This window comes from Nicotiana tabacum, chromosome 3 (assembly GCF_000715075.1).
Source record: "Nicotiana tabacum cultivar K326 chromosome 3, ASM71507v2, whole genome shotgun sequence".
Taxonomy (NCBI): Eukaryota; Viridiplantae; Streptophyta; class Magnoliopsida; order Solanales; family Solanaceae; genus Nicotiana; species Nicotiana tabacum.
Window position 1 is genome coordinate 28,820,063 of NC_134082.1, and position 19,771 is coordinate 28,839,833.

Sequence of the window (19,771 nt, forward strand, 5' to 3'; positions counted from 1 at the left end):
CCTCATTACTCATTAATTAATCGACTACATTTTTATACAAAGAGAGGAAAATTAATATTCAAACACAGATCCAAACAAAAGAATTCAACAGGAACAGGAGCCTGATTAATATTTCATTTTTCGCTTCAAGCCATGAGTGTACAAATGTGTACCTGGAAACAGCAGTACAAGAACAAAAGAAGTAGGAGTCAGCAACAGTAATAACGCGGCAACAGCAGGTTCAGCAACACCGCAAAACCAGTAACAACCAGTAGAATGACCCAGTAACAGATTGAAAACTCAGCAGTGCAAAAGTACAATCGCAGTCAAAGCAGAAGAGAGAAAAGATACGAGATGCAGTAGTTTCTGACTTTTGAATAACACTCGAAGAAAAGCAAACAGAATTGTTCGAGTGAAAGTTCAAATTGTCTTTCTCTTTTACTATCACAAACTCTCTCAAGTATAAAAGTATGTCAACTCTCAAGTGTAAAAAAAAATCTGTCAACTCTCCACCCTTTTTCTCTCAATCTTCAAGTTCTAGTCCTCAAAAAACTTCTCCCTAAAATGTGTCAAATGACCCTATATATATAGCAAGACAAGTCTTCAATTCCCAACCCCAAAATTATTCCCCCAATGGCATGCTTTGGCCCACTATTAAATGTCTTCTTTATTTTAAATTTTGTCCCCCATGCCTACATTAAATAACTAACACATTCCCAACCCATTACAATTTGTCCCCCATGCCTATATTAAAAAAGTACAAGATTCCTCCCCATTATAATTTGTCCCCCATGCCTATATTAAAAAAGTACAAGCTTCCTCCCCATTATGTTTTGTCTTGTTCCCCATTATATTAAACAAGTACATCAAAAACCCCACCCCATTATATTTGTCCCCCATGCTTAACATAAAGAATCAAAATAATGTTCAATTACCAAACTACCCCTCCGACCTTATTGCAATTACAAATCTACCCCCGAATGCAATGCAATTTACCAAATTACCCTTCTGCTCTAAACAATCAATTAATCATAACTCAACCAAAATATAGTCAAGATGACCAATTTCTCAACAATCTTCAACAACAATTTACATGAACATGATGAACAACACAAACTCCAAATTAATGAAAATAAATCAACCATATCGGGAACCAATCCTGGTTAATTTAGACCATTAATGGATGAACAAAGAGACAATAATACAAACAACAATATGCATGATTCAAATTAAATCAACAAATCACAAACAAACATAAACTCACATTAAATCACTGGATTTAAACATGAACTTCAAACAAAGATGAACATGAATTAAATCTGTTTTTTAAGCAACAAACATGACGGATTCTAACGATTCAAACAACATTAACATTTTCTGGAAAATTCATAACAACATGAAACAAATTGAAGAAATAATTAATTAAATTTCAATTTGAATCTAACAAGCATTAAACTAACAAATATTCACTTAAACAACAATACAAACATGAAATAAACATGAAAAATAACTAATGTTTCCTTCATTTGAAATCTGAAAAATTAATTTAACAAACAACACATGAACATGAACTAAAAATTAATTCAAACGATAAACAAAACAAACATTTGCCGATTTTAGATTCGAAAAATATCAAAACAAAATACAGACAAAAATAAAACTCAAAAATCTACTAACCGGATCGAAACGACGAACAACGACTAACCCAACAACGAACTTGACGAGCCTCGACCAAAGCTCGAACCAACGATGACGAACACGAGCAGACGTAACTGAAGAAGCTGGACGGGACAGTAGCAAAACGGGACGACAAAGGAAGCAGAAGCAGCTAATGACGATGAAGCTGCAGCGACATGGACGATGAATGAAGCTGAAGCAGCAACGCGGAACGGGGGAGCTGGAGGATGAAGCAATAGCCGAAGAAGATGAAACAGCAGCTCGGAGGAAGATGAAGTGAGGCAGAACAGGAGCAGCCATGAGGTCGACGACGGGGAGCAGCCATGGCGGACAGCAGTAGCTCGGAGGTGATGCAGAAACTGTACACGCGTGTGGACTGCCGGGCTGGTTTGGGTGGTGTCGAAACAGTGGCAGCTACCATGTGAGAGCATCGAAGCTCAGCCATGGTTGGACATGGCAGAAGCTCGAACGGGGACGATGAAGTGGATGACGGGGAAGATGTGCTCGTGTGAATGCGTTGACGCAGCTGTGTGTGTGCGTCGATGAGGAGCTTGGAGGTGGAGGTAGCCATGGATAGCAGCCATGGATGGCTTGGGATGAAGGTTTTGGGAGAGAAAGAAGATGGAGGGGGGGGGGGGGGCGGGTAGTTAGTTTTAGGTTTTTAAGGTTTTTTGTTCTTTTTGTTTTTTTCTTTTGTTTTGTTTTTTTGAATGAAGAGGGGTGTTGGGTTAATGGGTTAATGGGGCGGACCGGGTCGACCCGTGTGAAGTGGACTGGGTCGTGGACAATAGTTTGGCCCTGGGGTTGAAAATTGAAGAAGTGGCACAATCCGATTTTTATTTGTATTTTTGTTATCTTTTCTTCTTTTATTTTCTAAAACTAAATTATAAAAATACTTAAATTATTATTAAGAACTAAATTAAGTTATAAAAGCGCAAATTAACTACCAATAACAATTAACGCACAATTAAGTAATAATTAAGCATAAAATTATTCATTTGGACATTAAATGCTAAAAATGCAAAAGATGCATATTTTTTGTAACTTTTTAATTTTTGTAAAACTAATTTAATTACTAACAATTATAGAATTAAATCCTACATGCAAATGCGACATATTTTGTATTTTTTATTAATTTAGCAAATAAACAAACACAGACAAATACAAATAATAATCCGAAAATGTCACAAAAATACTCATAATTGCACACCAAGGAAAATCATTTTATTTTGCATTTTTGGAAGTATTTCTCATATAGGGCAAAAATCACGTGCTTACACATGGTTTTCACCCTTTTTTGCTCAATTCCACTCCAATTGAATTCAAATCACTTCATGGCATCATTTACCTGAAAATCTAACAATACATACCATAAACGACCTCATTTTATAGTTAAAGGACATAAAAGCTAAATAAAAGAGACTAGAATGAGTGGTAAAATCACCCCTCATCAACACCCCCAACTTAAAGCTTTTGCTTGTCCTCAAGCAAATGAAAACCAACACTTCAATGAGGATTTACCATTTAAAATACAAGTGGTATTACTATTATTTACAAATCACATTATCCAATTAAGCACCATACTTATGAATTTGGTTGGTACTAATAATTAGGCTCAAGTATGTGCATCTTTCCCGAATGACTCCCTCATTTAAAAACAACTTCAAGAGTGTGAAAAGGAGTTTCAAAATAATCAAGTGACAAGAATAAGCCTCAAAAAGTGACTCAAAAGCACTAGTCCACTATATATGTTCAACTTACTCAATTTCACCAATCCTTCCTAATTCATGTGCCCTCACAAGAAAGAAAGTCCCAAAATCACTATATTTACAATACAACATAAGGGACAAATTTACAAAGACACTCACTCTCACAACAAATATCAAGTGTTACAACATCTCATACCATAAGCTTGCCCTTATTTTAATTCATTGCTTATTCAAGATCATTCGCTTGGAGGTCCCATAAGGACTTTTTAAGCTTGTAATGTAGTTTTAGGGAAGGGTCGGATAATCATTTGGATACAAGTGACTTCACCCTCCTTGAATACTACTCACATTTGTCTTTCTTTTTGCACTTTGTTTCTTTTCAAACCACATAGCCTCATTGACATCTAGTCACCAACATAGAACCACCTTAAATACCTCTCTAATTTTCTTCAAGGCTCCATATTTATATACATACATATATTTCTCTTTTTTTTTTTGATATACATATTTTTCTTTTGGATCTTGAATAATTTGATATGAACATTTTGAGGTATATGTTCCTACACTCAATGTACAACCTTACCAATTTTCACTTTGACACCACATCCCCAACTTAGGCTTTTAGCCTCATTCTCAATGTTCAAGGAGGGACGGGTTCAAAAGAGAAAATTATTTTACAAAAGGGGAAAGGTTTGTAATGAGGTGGCCAAAGAAAAGGTTAAAGGCTCAAATAGGGTATTAGTGATAGCATTTAGGCAATGGTGGGCTTGAAAGGCTAAAGAGGTTTTACAATTATCACAAAGAATGCCTAAGGTCATCCCTCCAACCAAACATACTATCATTAGCGTTGAAAGACGAACCGGGCAAGTTCTAGATGATAGAAGTAAACACAAGATTTATTTGTACAAACACTAACACACATGGCACATGAATTAATCAAGACGGATCAATTTCATTTACTAATAAGAGCATCTAGAGAAATATTATTCAAACTAGTGGGCAAAGAGTCACAAAAAGAGCCAAAAATTTATCACAAAAATCATTCTTCACCATGCAACTTACTTGTTTTAATTCAAAACCAAAATTCGGAGAGGTATTCTTGATTAACATTTCACATACAAGAGACTAATTTTGTTAGTACCAAATAATCCAAAAGTCTCCTCCTAGCAAAACAAGACTAATTCCCTTAAAAAAGTTGTCACGCTATCTATCATAGGAAAAAGTCACCCGGTTCATTTCAAAAATGTTCCTTGAGAAACAATTGTAGCATGAAGAAAACCTAAGGAAATAATACTAAGGAATAAAAATAAAAGAACAAGACTACTAAAGAAAATAAAAGCTACTACTAAAGAAAATACATAATGAAAGAAAGATAAAAATAGACTAATCACACCAAGCTCAGCAAGAGCACCTGCTACAACAAAATAGCCGGCAAGGGCACACAATATCCATAACAACACAAAATAAGCCCGACAAGGGCACACAATAACACAGTATGAATACAGTATACTCCTAAAGCCACCTCCAACTAAAACATTGCAGTGTCCTCACTGCACAATATCAAATATAATGCACAAATAGTTTGAGGGTCTCCCTGAGGTCTGCATCAAACTAGCAGACTGTGGGAGGACGACTGATCAATGCTGACCTGAACTCGTAGCCTCATCATCATCAGTCTCATCATCATTATCACCATCACCATCACCAGTAGCTTCTGACATGAAGGAGTATTCCTTGCTATCATCTTTATCCTCCACTGGTATTTTCTTGCCTAGCTGCTCCCATTTGAAGATGGCCTTTATGCCTCTCCACATTTTTATCATGAACTTGCTCTTATTCTTGCTCTTCTCCTTCTCCTTCTTGAAGTCTAACTGGAGATCTGCATGCGCCTTGGCCAAGTTGTCGTAGGCTTACTCAAGTCTGGTAACTGATGCTGCCATCTTCTCATGAGACACTTTCTAACTCTTCTGCGCTGCGCATCTAAGTAACTCTTCATTTCTTCCCTGGAGAAATACAAGGGCCCAAGCTGGGAGGATGAAGGCCACTCGGAAGCTGTGACACTAACTCTCGGATGGATGCAAGCTCAGAGTTTAGCACCCCAAATGGTCCCTCAGGTGCAGCTGCCTGTGAAGATGCCTCTAAACTAGCAACCGTGGTGGTGACCTTCCTTTTCTTGCTTTTGACTGCACTACCCTCGCTTGTCACTCTCAGTAGGTGAAAAGGTTTATCAGCTGGTAACCATTGATCGGTGCTACGCACCTCAAACTCTGCCCTTATACATAACTGTATGATCAACGAAGGGAACATCAACCCTGCGTCCTTGTCCCGAAAATACTCCCTCAGCTCCCGTAGGATATAGTAACCGACATTCACCGGAATGCCGTCCAGGATGCATGCAATGATCAATGCCTCGGTGTAGGAGACATCTGAGACATTTCCGCAAGGAGACACCCTGTTGCATAGGATGTACAACCACATTTTTGCTTCAGCCGTGAAGTCAATTGACCTCAAACCTTTTCTCCGGTTTCCCCATTTTGCTCTCATGCTTGGAGGGTAGAGTTTGGAGACAAGCCATTCCCCGTTATCACACTGATCTTTATCTTGCACCGGCTCAATTGGATAGTTATGAATCCCCAGGGTGTCATTAGTCTGCTCCATCCCAAACCGCACTAGTTTTCCTCTAATGATGAGTTGAGGGTTGGCAAAGTCCGTGCGCTTATGATTGACATAAAATTCACGAACGCACTCCTCATTAGCTTTACATGGAGTGGGAATGGAGCATGACCATTTGGAGGCATGGAGACGGGTATAGAAATATGGGAGCTTCTCGGCCAATTTTTCCTCGTTGATCCCCCTTTCAAGCACTATCTTTTTGGTGATAAGGTTGTCATAATATCTGCACTGACAGTCAGCCGACATGAAACGTGAGTTATCAAATGGTTCCTCAACCTCCTCCTTAATTTCATGTTGTTGTGGAGCATTTCGTTCATGTCCGGGTCCATTTTAGAGCAAAGTCCCTTTATAAAATCAACACAAAGTTAGTCGGACAATAGAATCATGTTAAGCAATTTAAAACACTGCAATTAGGCCAAAGAATCAACTTGAACGGGCCTGGGAAGGGCCTATTGCAAAGCTACTGGAAATTGGCAAGCTACCCAGTTTCCGCATCTGCGGAAGATCAACTGCAGGAGCAGTTTCGCTTCTGCGAAATTCCCACTGCATCTGCAGTTTTCCTAAAGTTCCCAGAAGCTGCACCTGCGGAATAGTCAACGCAGGTGCGAGACTGCATCTGCGGTAGTGGTTCCGCATCTGCGGTGCTTAGGCAAGGGTTCAAACGCCCAGATTCTTTTACATTTTTCAATTCCTAAACCCAATTTTGGCAACTAATTTCTACTCAAGACTTCTAAATCAGTGCACTACATGAAGCTATGATTCTATTGATATTGATTTTGTGGTATTTAGCAAGAAATTTTCTTTTAAACACTTTGTCGAACACCTTACAAGAAGTTTAAAATGACTACTTCTTCACACAATTTGGGTACTCAGATTTCCCACAAATTTGATTCATAGTATACAGCACACACACATGCACTCTCAACCAATTTCCTCACCATAGTCTCACTCAAATCAGAGGGGAATGGGGAAGTAGGGGAAATAGCCATGGGAACTTGAGAGATGGAGAAGAAAAAAAAAAGAAAAGAGAAGTAGAAGAGAGAAGTAAGCCAAATTACCTGTGAGCTCTTGTGCTTGATAGAATCGAGTGAGATTAGTGCAGTAGTGTGAGATATGGGGGAGTTTGGGGTTTTGGGAGAAGGGAAATGTTCAGAGATTACCTGATGAAATGAGACTGCTATTTTTTAAAACCTGCCCGAATTCCGCATCTGCAGTATTTTACCGCTTCTGCGGTGCCGCATATGCGGCCAATGACTGCATGAATGCATCTGCGATAAAAAATCCACAGATGCGGTTACACCAGATAACTGGTGCCCAGAATTTCAGCCACTCTTTTGTGCCATTCCAATGTCCCGAACTCCTTAATTCAACTCTAAAAAATCTGAAACTTGGCAGATTAGTCAAAAATAATATACTAAGCTATTCTAAAAAAAGAAAATTTTAAAAATGACTAAAAATTTTGAAAAATGATGGGTTGCCTCCCACCAAGAGCCGAATTTAACGTTGTGGCACGACGCACGTCAACTTTACCACTTTTCTCGCCACTTGGATGATATGAACTGGCACCTAGCTTGGAATAAAGCTTGTGACCATGAGCGGCGGGGGGTGGTAAGTTGATGATCAAGCCAAACCTCAATTTCTTTATTTTACACTTCTTGGCTTTCATGTGAGGAATGTCATTTTGCCTTCTTGTTCCCTCAAATTGTAAAATGTATGGCTTTTACCTTTCCTCTTCGCAATCCCTCATTGACTCGTATAGTTTAATTCCCATATCATCACACAATTCTAATGTTGAAAAATGCTTGGAATGTGACATCAAACCTCCAAGTTACAATTCTTCCCGAATTTTGACATCCTCTTTTCCCCCCGGACTAGAGTCAATCTCAACCAAATTTTCATTTACACCGGTTGACTCTAATTCCATATTTTTCTTGGCATCAATAACACTCACGGAGTCGGTTGGCGGATGTTCAATTCTTGATTCCTCAAAGTAGAGCTCACTTTCTTCCTCGAAATCGGACTCTTCTTGACTTCCTTCCACACTCTCAAGTTGGTGGTCATAGTGTGCCTCAACCAATATTTTAATTTGACATTCTAAAGTGCCGATATGTTCATCATTGTGAGCCAAGCCTTGTTTCAAGTCCTCGAGTGCAAAGTTGTGCTTCTCCTCGTTTTCAAGAATGGTCTCCAACATTAGCATCATTTTCTCATTTTGAGCATTTGAGAGTTCTTCTTGGTTTTGATCAAGTGCCAAGGAAGGATTTTCGGCTTCCACATCTAAGGAAAATTCTTGGCTATCATTGACTTTCGAGTATTTTTGGACCTCTAAAGCTTCAAGCATTTCCTCCATTTACAAGTTCAACCTTTCAAGTGCCAAGTCATTTTGGAGACTATTTTTCAAAAGCTCCTCCAAGGTACTTGCACTTTGTTTCCTCCTTCGAGTAGGCATTCTAACATGAGCTTGAACTCTCCATTTTGACCATGCTCAACTTCTTCCACTTCTATAGCCCTATAATTTTCATCACAAAAAGTAGAATCATAATAGCGGAGGCTTGGGGAAGGGAAGGACAAATAAGCACAATACTCCCAATGACCATTTTGACAACCACACTTATCACAAATACTCCATTCATGGGTTTGAGATTGTGCGCACAATCCACCCCTGGGAGAATTTAAACAATTTTGCCATGAGTGTGGTCCTCCACAATAAGGACAAGGGTCATCAAAGTATGAACAACTACCATCCGACCAATTTTCATTATATGATGCCATTTTCCAAAACTAAGAAAATAAACAAGAAAATAGACCAAGGTAAGAAAAATTAATTACATAAATATTCACAAGTTTGGACCAAAATACTTACACTTATTTCTCAAACAACGTAAATTACGCCAAATTGTTCCCCGACAGCGGCGCCAATTTGAAGACGTCCAAATCCATTACTAAAAAGTAAATGGATACGGTCGCATGCAATATAATTTACCCAACTATGAGTCAGGGTCGAATCCCACAGAGAACAATATGTAGGCGATTAGGAATGTAAGAGAATTATTACTTGTTATGCAATGCCAAACACTAAGAATTGATTTGAGAAAATGTTTAGACCTAAATGTAGAAATGTAAACTAACCTAGAAAGCAAGTAAAATGATCAATGGCTACAAGTACGGTTGCATCAGGAATTACACTCAAGTAACGATCCAATGTATTTCACGGTTTTACAAATATGAGCGAGTTTATGTTAATTAGCCACAGATAATAATTCTTAATTAGCTTCTTACGAATACTAAGAAGACTTCCTAATTGAATTATTCCTAACCCAATTAAGAGGATAAGTACACCCGGATATGGCTACAAGTAGTTCAATCCTATCCCTAGGTAGAATCTATAAAATAAGGGTTAAAACCTCAAGTTCTTGTTAATTAATCTTTCCCAACCCCAAGTTATTTTTTCCAAAATTAATTCGGAGTTAATGGGCGAGTCCTAGGGTTAGATAATCCCTTTGGAAACATTAAAGAACAAGAATAATTAAAGAAACAACAACTCACTTCATAAATAAAGGAAAATCATTCAATACATAAGCACAACAGAGTATTTAATCCACACTTTAAACATGAATATTTCCATAAACAAGATTCAAGTGTTGGAAATAAATACAACACACTTAAATATTCAATACAAAACTAGGAAATAAAGAAATAAACATAAATGGGTAAGAAATCCTTAACCACATGCTTGAAATCTTCAAAACCCAAGTGTGTGTGCAAACCCTAGCTTCCAAAACTTGTTCTCTCTAGTCTCTTGGAACTGAAAATAAGCCAAAGATCCCCAAAATATCTGCTAGGACGAGTATAAAAATGGTTTGGGTTGATAACATATGAATTGCCCGAATTTCCCAGGTCTAATGCCCGTTGACTACACCTACGGAAGAATTCTCGCAGGTGCGGCTCCGCAGATGCGGGGATCCCATTGCAGAAGCCAAATGCCAACTAAAACTCTGTCACCGCAGATGCGGTTCACCTGGCGCAGATGCGCAACCGCAGAAGCGATAATCTAACCGCAGATACGGTTTCTTTCAAGCTCAGACAACTCAGCCAAAGCGGGCCTTTTCACGCAAAAGCGGGGTCACTTCTGCGACCATCCTTCCGCATATGCAGAATCACAGGGGAGTTTTTTTGCATGGTATTCACCATTTTTTCCTCAATTCCACTCCAATTGAATTCAAATCACTTCATGGCATGATTTACCTGAAAATCTAACAATACACATCATAAACGACCTTATTTTATAGTTAACGAACATAAAAGCTAAAGAAAAGAGACAATAATGAGTGGTAAAATCACCACTCATTAGTGATGCTTTACCGTTTCTGTTGTTTATTATGGTGAGAATGAGAGTAAAAGCATGAAGGGTGATGTCGTGCACGTGTTACTGTTTCATTATTCCTGTCTATACAAATATGTTGTTCATTATGCTTCTCTATTGAATTGCTGTCAGAACTTGATATTCCCCCCCCCCAGCATGTCTCCCCTTTCCATCTCTATCTGTTACTTTTTTGTTATTATTGTTTTGCTCGTATATGATTTAACTGCACAAGTTTATATGGTTGTCGTGTTCTAGCCTCGTCACTACTTCACCGAGGTTAGGCTCGATACTTACCTGTACATGGGGTCAGTTATACTGATACTGCACTTTGCATTTTTTTTGCAGATTTCGGTGCCGAACCTTATGAGTAGCTTGGGGTTGCTGGCTTCAGTCCAAGTAGACCAAGGTAGATCTGCTGGCATTCGCAGAGCCTGAAGTCCTCTTTCCCCACTTTAGTTTCTTCTATCTCCTCTATTTCGAGAACAGTTATACTTCTTTCAGACTTATATTTGTAGTAAATCTTTAGTGGACTGTGACACCAGATCTTTGGGGTAGCTATGTACTTGAGTTGTGGCACTGTTATATCATTTCTGTATTTCTTAATTTTTTTGTTTTAGCTATTATCAGTCCCTATTTGGTTAATAATAATGGTTGTAAAACTGTAATTGTCAGCTTGCCTAGCTTTCACGAGTATGCGCCATCACAATTCCCGATGGTGGGAAATCCGGGTCATAATAAGTTTGTATCAGAGCACTAGGTTGCCTAGGTCTCACTATTCATGAACAAGCTAGGTAGAGTCTGAGGGATCGGTACAGAGACGTTAGTGCTTATCCCCAAAGGCTACAGAGTTTAGGAAAACTTCACATCTATTCATTCTTGTCGTGCGACTTGATTTCTCAATACTAATTGAACTTCCACTCAGTTCTTTCACAGATGGTAACAACACGTACTGCTTCATCAGCTGACCAGCAGCCCGAGCCCCCAGTGGCAGCTCCTACGAGGGGCAGAGGTCGAGGCCGTGCTAGAGGCAGGGGTAAGGCCCAGCCCAGAGATCGAGCAGCAGCACCAGCTGCGAAGCCTCATGTAGAGTTGGAGGATGAGGTTCTGGCCCAGACCGTTCCAGCAGGGCCAACTTGGGTTTTAGAGGGGTTCATCACCACCCCGGTACTCCAGGATGTTCTGGTCCGTCTAGTGGGCCTTATGGAGATTTTCACTCAGGCAAGCATATTTTCTATAGCACCAGCTATCTCTTAGGCTGGAGGAGAAACCCATACTCTTGCTACTCGCACTTCAGAGCAGATGGCTCCCCAGTTTCAGACTCCAGCCGCTCAGCCAGTTGGGTAGTTCCGCCGGGTGTTATGGCACAGACCGGTAATGGGTCAGCTATGTTTGCTAATGCCTTAAGTAGACTGGGTAGGTTCACCAAGCTTTTTACTACCACCTATGGCGGTACATCTTCAGAGGATCCCCAGGATAATTTGGACAGTCGTCACGAGGTTCTGCGGAACATGGGGGTAGTGGAGATCAATGGGGTCGACTTTGCTACTTTTTGTCTGTTAGGTTCCGCCAAGAAATGGTGGAGAGATTTTGTTTGGCTAGACCAGCTGGGTCACCTTCTTTGACTTGGGATCAATTTTCTCAGCTATTTCTGGAGAAGTTTCTCCCTATCACTCGGAGAAAGGATTATCGGAGGTAATTTGAGCACCTCCAGCAGGGTTCTATGACTGTCACCCAGTATGAGACTAGGTTTGTTGATTTGTCTCATCATGCTCTTTTTATACTCCCCTAAGAGAGAGAGAGAGAGAGAGAGAGACATAGAGAGAGAGAGAGAGTGAGAGAGAGAGAGAGAGAGTGAGAAGGTTCATTGAGGGACTCGCTCAGCCTATTCGATTGCAGATTGCCAAGGAGACAGGGAGTGAGATTTCTTTTTAGGATGCAGCCAATGTGGCTAGGCGGGTTGAGATGGTTCTAGCTCATGGGAGCGGTCAAGGGTCTGACAAGAAGCCACGTCATTTTGGTAGATTTTGTGGTGCCTCGTCTGGAGGTAGGGATTCTTTTGGTAAGGGCCATCCTCTCAGGCCGTTTCATTTAGCACTACAGGATTCTCACGGTGCTCCAAGTGACCATGGTTCTCATACGCAGTATTCAGATCAGCTACCCTACAGTGCTTCGCCAGCTCCTATCAGTGCACCTCCACTCTAGAGTTTTCAGGGTGGTCACTCAGGCCGTCAGGGTCAGTTTCAGGGTCAGCAGTCCTAGCAGCCGAGGACTTGTTATACTTGTGGAGATCCAAGGCACATTACTAGATTTTGCCCTCGAGCGTTGAGTAGTTCCGAACATCAGGGTTCTCGTGCCATGGTACAGGCACCAGGTGTTCCACCGCCCGCTCAGCTAGCTAGGGGTAGAGGTCAGGTAGTTAAAGGTGGAGATAAAGGTGTTAGAGGTAGAGGTCAGGCCACTAGAGGTGGAGGCCAGTCCGTAGGAGACCGTCCCAGGGATGTAGTTCAGAGTGGTAGGGCCCATCCCCGATGTTATGCTATTAAAGCCAGGCTTGAGGCTGAGGCCTCCGTTGCCATTATCACAGGTACAGTTTCAGTTTTCAGTAGAGATGTATCAGTTCTATTGGATCCAGGGTCTACGCACTCGTATGTGTCATCTTATTTTGCCCCCTATTTGGTTTTGCCTCGTGATTCTTTGAGTACTCCTGTATATGTGTCCACACCGGTGGGTGATTCTATTATTGTAGATCATGTCTATCACTCGTGTGTGGTTATTACTGGGGGTCTTGATACCCGTATAGATGTCCTACTTCTGGATATGGTTGACTTCGATGTTATTTTAGGGATGGACTGGTTATCGCCTTACCATGCCATATTGGATTGTCATGCCAAGACCGTGACCTTAGCTTTGCAGGGGTTGCCTCGATTGGAGTGGAGAGGGACTCCTAGTCACTCTGTTAGTAGGTTTATTTCTTATATGAAGGCTTGACGTATGGTCGAGAAGGGGTATTTGGCTTACTTGGCATATGTTCGTGATTCTAGTGTTGAGGTTTCGTCTATGGATTCCGTGCCAATTGTCCAGGAGTTTCCAGAGGTATTTCCTACAGACCTACTAGGGATGCCACTCGATAAGGATATCGAAATTTGCATTGATTTGGCTTCGGTCACTCAGCCCATTTCTATTCCATCATATCGTATGGCCCCGCCAAAGTTGAAAGAATTGATGGAGTAGCTACAAGACTTGCTTGATAAGGGCTTTATTAGACCTAGTGTCTTGCCCTGGGGTGCGGCGATGTTGTTCGTTAAGAAGAAGGATGGGTCGATGAGGATGTGTATAGATTATCGACAGTTGAACAAGGTCACAATTAAGAATAAGTATCCATTGCCATGAATTGATGATTTGTTTGATCAACTTCAGGGTGCCAAAGTGTTTTTGAAGATTGATTTAAGATCTGGCTACCACCAGTTGAGGATTAGGGTATCCAATGTCCCTAAGACAGCTTTCCGCACTCGGTACAGACATTATGGGTTTCTAGTAATGTCATTTGGGTTGACAAATGCCCTAGTAGCATTCATGGATTTGATGAACCGAGTGTTCAGGCCGTATCAGGATTCCTTCGTGATTGTCTTCATTGATAATATTTTGATCTACTCCCGCAGCTGAGAGGAGTATGAGCAACATCTTCGAGTCATTCTTCAGACTCTGATGGACAGTCAGTTGTATGCTAAGTTTTTGAAATGCGAGTTTTGGTTGAGTTTAGTTGCCTTCTTGGGTCACATTGTATCAGTGGAACGTATTCAGGTGGATCCGAAGAAGATAGAGGCAGTTAAAGACTGTCCTAAACCCACATCAACTATAGAGTTCCGGAGTTTCTTGGGTTTGGCGGGTTATTACCATCGGTTCGTGGAGGGGTTTTCATCTATAGCAGCCCCGATGACCAGGTTGACCCAGAAGGGTGCCTCGTTCAGGTGGTCGGACGAGTGTGAGACGAGCTTTCAGAAGCTCAATACAGTTTTGACTATAGCGATGGTGTTGGTTTTTCCCACATGTTTAGGGCCATATACAGTATATTGTGACGCATCTCGTATTGGACTTGGTGCGGTGTTGATGCAGGATGGCAATGTTATTGCTTATGCTTCACGACAGTTGAAGATTCACGAGAAGAATTATCCAATTCATGATTTGGAGCTAGAAGCCATTGTTCATGCGCTAAAGATTTGGAGGCATTATTTATATGGCGTGTCGTATGAGGTGTTCATGGATCACAAGAGTTTGCAATACTTGTTCAAGTATAAAAAGCTAAATTTGAGGCAGAGGAGGTGGTTGGAGCTATTGAAAGACTATGATATCACCATATTGTATCATCCGGGGAAGGCCAATGTGGTAGTCGATGCTTTGAGTAGAAAGTCGGCTAGTATGGGTAGCCTTGCATATATTCCAGTCGGTAAAAGACGACTTGCTTTGGATGTTTAGGCTTTGTCCAATCAGTTCGTGAGGTTGGATGTCTCTGAGCCCAACCATGTGCTAGCTTGTATAGTCGCTCGATCTTTATTATTTGAGCGTATCAGGGATGGGCAGTATGATGATCCTCATTTGCTTGTCCTTAGGGACACAGTGCAGTCTGGATGTGCCAAGCAGGTTACAGTTGGAGATGATGGAGTTTTGAGGATGCAGGTTCGATTTTGTGTGCCTAATGTGGATGGACTTCCTGAGTTGATTCTAGAGGAGGCCCATAGTTCCCGGTATTCTATTCATCTGGGCATCGCTAAGATGTATCAGGATTTGCGGCAACATTACTGGTGGAGAAGAATGAAGAAGGATATTGTTGCGTATGTAGCTTGGTGTTTGAATTGTCAGTAGGTAAAGTACGAGCATCAGAACCTGTTGGTTTGTTTCAGAAGATTGAAATTCCTGAGTGGAAGTAGGAGCGTATCACTATGGACTTCGTAGTTGGACCACCACGGACTCAGAGGAAGTTCGACGCAATATGGGTTATTGTGGATAGGCTAACCAAGTTAGCACATTTCATTCCTATGCCAGTTTCCTATTCTTCAGAGCGGTTAGCTGAGATCTGTATTCGGGAGATTGTCTATCTTCATGGTATGCTCGTGTCTATCATTTCTGACCGAGGTACGCAGTTTACCTCACATTTTTGGAGGGTAGTTCAACGTGAGTTGGGTACACGGGTCGAGTTGAGCACAAAATTTTGTCCTCAAACGGACGGACAGTCCGAGCGTACTATTCAGATTTTGGAGGACATGCTCTGCACCTGTGTTATTGACTTTGGAGGTACTTGGGATCAATTCTTGCCATTAGCGGAGTTTGCCTACAACAACAGCTATCAATCGAGCATCCAGATGGCTCCCTATGAGGCATTATATGGCAGGCGATGTCGATCGCCAGTTGGCTGGTTTGAGCAGGGAGAGGCTCGGTTGTTGGGTACGGATTTGGTACAGGACTCTTTGGACAAGGTTAGTATCATTCAGGATAGGCTTCGTACAGCTCAATCCATGCAAAAGAGTTATGCCGACCGTAAGGTTCGTGATGTGGCATTCATGGTCGGAGAGCGAGTGTTGCTTCGGGTGTCGCCCATGAAGGGCGTGATGAGATTTGGGAAGAAGGGCAAGCTAAGCCTTAGGTTCATCGGACCTTTTGAGATTCTTGATCGAGTGGGAGAGGTGGCTTACAGACTTATGTTGCCGCCGAGTTTATCAGCTGTGCATCCAGTGTTTCATGTGTCCATGCTTCGGAAGTATCACGACGATCCATTGATACGCTCAAATTACACTTTAATAAATAGTGTAAGGCGGTCGGTGTCAAATATAATAACCCAACAAGGTTGGGGTCGAATCCCACATGGAATAGGTGTGAAAAAGTTACTCAAATAGTGTGTTACTTGACTAAAGTCGTAATTCTATCCGGTTAATGGTAACGAGTATGAATTGATTTTGGTTTGAAGTAATAACTAATTGTAATGTTGAGAATATAAATGATTTAATTAAAGAAACCAAGGTTGTATCCCCCTTTAATGAAGTGTAATGCTATCGGAATTAATATGATATATTTCTAATGGAAGGTTCTTTTGATATGCAAATGATGTCTAAATGACTACTCAATATTTTCCAATAGTTGGGTACTATTTCCTCTTTATGATTTTTTCAAATATAAAAGAGTTGAAATTATGAACAATCAATATATGCCAAATAAAACCCACTTATTCCTAAGCGATTATATTAAACAAGGTTTAAAGTCTTGAGTCTTTGATATTTACTTCGACCAAATTCTAACCCACTTTCCTATGCAAAGTAAGAATTTAATGGCATTTGTTAATGTTTGCAACCACCAACAAAAATGAAGAATGAGAAGTAAATAAATATCAACCAACCATTATGCATATATTCAATGTTAAACACCCATTAACATAACACCTATTTAGGGTCCACAACCTTAGTATTTAAAGTTAGCTACACATACTAGAATACAAAAGGAAGAGAATATTTAATGCCATAAAACTTACAAAGTGAAAGATTCTTGATCCAAAAGCTTCCAAAAGAGAGGAATATTTAAGCCTTGTATTTTAGCTCACAAAATCAGACAAGATGCCCCCACAAAACCCCAATAAATCTATTTATAGTGGGTCAAAATTCGGGACAAAAATTGGACAAAAAAGTACCCTTTCTGGTTAAATATGCGACCGCATATCTGTCGCATAACAGACATGCTGTCCGCATTCTTGACATGGCCATCACATATTGTAACCCTAGTTTCCAGGCCCTTACCGCATTCATGGTTTGCGGTCCACATTGTAGAAATGCGGTCATAGTTTGCATCGCATTTTCTTCCTATAGCAACCTTCATGATTAGTTTGCGGTCCATTATGCGGCTTGCAAACAGGTTATGCGATCACAGACTGGGCCGCATTTCTGGCATTGAACTTTGCCCAAAAAACTGTTGTGATTTGCGATCTCACTGTGCAATCTGCGGCTCGCATGTTGGATTTGCGATAGCATATCCACATTTGCGATGCCTTTTTGCTCTTTTCTTGTCTTTTTGTGGCTTTTTGAATTCCTTTCCATGCTCTTAAGTCCTTAAACCTCATACACCGCAAAAACACTGAAATTACATAAGTATAAAAGGAAATTGCATTTAAAACAAGCTAAAATCTAAGCAATTAGTCTCAAATGTGCCAAAATTCTCCGGCACATCATCCTTCCCACGTGTTAGACTTCAGCACTGTCCAGTTGGACAAGTACTTGACCTATGAGGAGGAGTCGGTAGCTATTCTAGACCGGCAGGTTCGTTAGTTGAGATAGAAGAATTTCCCTTTAGTTTGTGTGCAGTGGAGAGGTCAGCCTGTTTAGGCAGCGACCTGGGAGTCTGAGTATGATATACGAAGCAGGTATCCCCATCTTTTCACCGATTCAGGTACTTTTCTATGTCCGTTCGAGGACGAATGGTTAATTTAGAGGTGGAGAATGTGATGACCCAAAGGGTCATCATGTATTTTAAAATCCGAATCCGGGTTCTGAGGCATTGAAAACCTCATTTTCTTTCTCCTCGATTTGCATGCTCAATCCAGGCGCGTTTTCGGAAAGCTTTTATGTGAAATTTAAGAAAATAATATTAAACTTGGCCTTTAAAATTGATTAAAGTTGACTTCGGTCAACATTTGGTAAACGGACTCGGACCCATGATTTGATGGTCCCTTAGGGTCCGTAATTAAATATGAGACTTGGGAGTATGCCCGGAATCGAATTCCGAATTCCCTTGCCTGAGAAAAGAATTTTTAAAGAAAATTATTTGCTGGAAAATATAAGGACTTTTGGAAATGAAATGGTGTGTGATCTTGATGGTATCAGGACCATATCTTTGTTCCGGATCCCGGCACAGGTTTAATATAATATTTAGGTCATATTTGCGAAATTTGATAAAAAACGAAGAGATTTGATATAAATCGGACCCTTGGTTGATAAAATAGAAATTTGAACCACTTTATGAATTTCATGAGTTTTGGTGTCAAATTCGTTGTATAAGATGTTATTTTGGCGAATTGGTTGCATGAGCAATTCCGTATGATGTTTTTAGACTTATGTGCATGTCTGGTTTGGAGCCCCGAGGGCTCGGGTGAGTTTTGGATAGGCCACAGAGTGTTTTGGGACTTAGGAAAATTTCTGTTGCAGCTGGTGTTTTGTTGCAGGCTCTGATCTCGCAATTGCAAGGTCACGCTTCATAATTGCGAGCCTTTCAGGCTTGGCAATTGCGAGGGGTTTATCGCAATTGCGAAGAAGCCCTGGCCAACATTAGTTCACAGTTGCGAACATCTCCTTCGCATTTGCGAAGTCAACATGGGTCAACCTTCGCAATTGCGACTAATTGTTCGCAATTGCGATAGCAGCAGACATTGCAGCAGGTTCGCATTTGCGAAGCCTATCTCGCAATTGCGAGCTTCGCAATTGCAAAGACCTTGTCGCAAATGCGACATCTGCAACTGAGTAAAAGGGGTCTTGGAAGGGATTTTCACTTCATTCTTCAAAATTTCAAAACCTAAACTTCAAAGGGCGATTTTCCAAGAGCAAATTCTTCCCCAAATCATAGGTATATGAATCTTAACCCTTTTTCTTCAATCTCTTTCATCTTTTTGCATGATTTCACTTCAAAATCTAGGGTTTTTCATGGGAAATTAGGTGTTCTTGGGTAGAATTTAGGATTTCCGAATTTTGGAGATTTGGACCTTAATTTGAGGTCGGATTTCAAAACCAATTGCATATCTGGGTTCGTGGGTGAGAGAATAGGAAGTGTTTAGTCTAACCTTAGCTTGAGGGAATAGATGTTGTGGTCTTAATTGCTATGTGTTAGTGTTGAGTACGACGTATATGTGTGGTGACGAGTACCTATACGTTGGTGTCGAGCATGGAAATGAGTCTTATACTGTGACGGTTGTGAATCTTATTATGTACTGTTCATGCTTAAATTGATGATTATCCATGATGAACAAGATTTATGATATTTTCTTGGTAATTGACCATTGTTGAGTATTGACTCAAGTTGAGACTTATTCCGTGGAGTTAACTTTTGAAACGAGATTGGTTATAGCTGATTCCCTTGTCAGGATGTATTGTTTCTATTGTTTGGGTGAGGAGGAGTGTAAAGCACGAAGGGTGATGCCGTGCATGATATTGTTAGTGAGTGTTAATGCACGAAGGGTGATGCCGTGCCGATATTGTGAGTGTTAATGCATGAAGAGTGATGCCGTGCCACGATTTGAGAGTTAATTCACAAAGGGTGATGCCGTGCCTTTTCTGTTGTTTATTATGGTGAGAACGCGAGTAAAAGCACGAAGGGTGATGTCGTGCACGTGTTACTGTTTCAT